General features: G+C 39.7%; 1 non-coding gene across 1 annotated transcript; it reads left to right on the top strand.

The window, feature by feature from the left end:
* The first annotated feature begins 352 nt into the window (after positions 1–352).
* LOC117706375 (U7 small nuclear RNA) lies at positions 353–416 on the top strand. Its single transcript, XR_004606489.1, has one exon. It is a non-coding gene; the product is annotated as a U7 small nuclear RNA (small nuclear RNA).
* The last annotated feature ends 1595 nt before the right edge of the window (positions 417–2011 follow it).

The raw sequence follows: 2011 nt of genomic DNA, 5'->3' as shown, positions 1-2011 counted from the left end.
GAATGGGGAAAGGGGATGGCATCTGAAGTGTAAATAAAATATCTAATAAAAAATATATAAAAAAGCAAAGGCAGAAAAATCTCTGAATTTATTTGCCATGTTAAAAAATAAAATAAAATAAAATAAATGACTTGTTGTCTTTTTCTAAGAATCAAGGAGCTGAGGTCATAAAATGCTGATTCATGGGATAATCAAAAGGAAATCTGGGGTATACAGCTGGATTGATATGTAAATAAAAGACTGGGCTTTGGTCTGTGAGAGAGAGCCACCTAGAGAGAACTGCTTGGAAAACTAACATAGCTCTTTTAAATATTTTTGGCAGGTTTTCTGACTATGGTTGAAGAACCAAAAAAACTATTACAGTTCTTTTAGAATTTTTTCTAGTAAGTTTTCCTGACTTTGGTTGGAAAATCCAAGATCTATCTAGAGATATAACTTGAACACAGAGCTATTTCAAGCAGAGGGCTCTCTAGTAAGCCTCTCCAGCAGACAACAGAGCTGTCAGCTTGCACCCCATCAATGACTTTAAGTCATTTCTTCTAATGATCCCAAACACCCCTTTCTCAGGACTTTATCTCAATTTGAGCTGTATCATTGGCAGCTTGGAACTTACATTTTTAATTCAGTCCATTATTCAGTATCTTTTTTATTGTTGAGCTAAGACTTTTGGCATTTAAGATAGTAATCTTAATGCCTAGGTCTTACTTAGAAGGAGTAACAAAATACACAAGGGAGCAAATATGGAGACAAAGTGTGGGACAGAAACTGAAGGAGAGGTTGTCTGGAGACCATTCCACCTGGGTATTCATCCCATGTGTAGTCACCAAAAATAGACGCTGATATGGATGACAGGAAGTGCATGCTGACAGCAGCCTGATATGACTCTCCTTAGACGTCCCCCAGAGTCTGACATACCCAGAGGCAGATACTCACAGCTAACCATTGATCTGATCAAGGGTTCCCAATGGAGAAGTTAGAGAAAAGACTGAAGGAGCTGAAAGGGTTGGTGGCCCCATGAGGAGAGCAACAATACCAACCCACCAGAGCTCCCCAGAGTCTAAACCACCAGCATAGGAGCACATAAGGAGGGACCCATGACTCCAGCTGTATATGTAGGGGAGGATGTCCTTGTTGAGCATAGGTGGGAGAGGAGATCTTTGGTCCCATGAAGGCTGAACACTGAGTGGGGGGGGGGAATCTGAGGGTGGGGAGGTGGGAGTGGGGGATAAGTGGGGTACACCCTCATAGAAGCAGGAGGAGGGGGGATGGAATAAAGGGTTCCTGGGTGGTGGGGGGAATGAGGTAAGGGGATAAAATTTGAAATGTAAATAATATATCCAATAAAAAAAGGGAAAAAAAGTTGTTAGAACCAACATCTTTAATAAAATGTCAGCCCTCTTAAAAAATTTTTTGATACTAAAATTTCTTTTGAGAATTGTATATTGCAGAATACACAGCCTTGGTGTATCTACTCATCAAGCAAGCTGAGCAGACCTGCTCAAACTTCTGATGTCCTGGAATTCCAGCTGGATGCAGTGAAGACACAGCGTCAGAGGCTTATCGATTTACTCTTCCCCCCCCCACCCCTCTTCTAATATCTCAACACCCATAATCAGCTTGAAGAAGTTAATGAAGAGTCAGTGCCCCTATTCTCTGGGCTTGGGGACTAAGGTGGTTAATATTGGGCTATCTTTCTAGGGAAAAGTAGTGGTTTTGTTGGAACAGGGAGGATTAGCTAGAATTTATTTCATAGCCATAACCTATTGGTAGAAATCTGTATATTTATTATCAAGATGAAGTTATAATTTCTTAAATGGTACAAAATATACTTTGATTTCAAATTTAAGGTTTTCATTGGTACGAGCTTCTTATTAATATAAAAGTGAGATGAATATTGATACTCTCATAGGCATTGTGCCTATATAACACATTTAGGAATACAAGGCTTAGACCCAGTCCTTCTTTAACTTTTTTAACTGATTTGAGATGGTTAGCCTGTGAGTTAAGGGAC

Source organism: Arvicanthis niloticus, chromosome 3 (genome assembly GCF_011762505.2).
Source record: "Arvicanthis niloticus isolate mArvNil1 chromosome 3, mArvNil1.pat.X, whole genome shotgun sequence".
Lineage (NCBI taxonomy): Eukaryota > Metazoa > Chordata > Mammalia > Rodentia > Muridae > Arvicanthis > Arvicanthis niloticus.
Note: the sequence above shows the minus strand (reverse complement) of the source record. Positions and strands in the feature narration are given on the sequence as shown.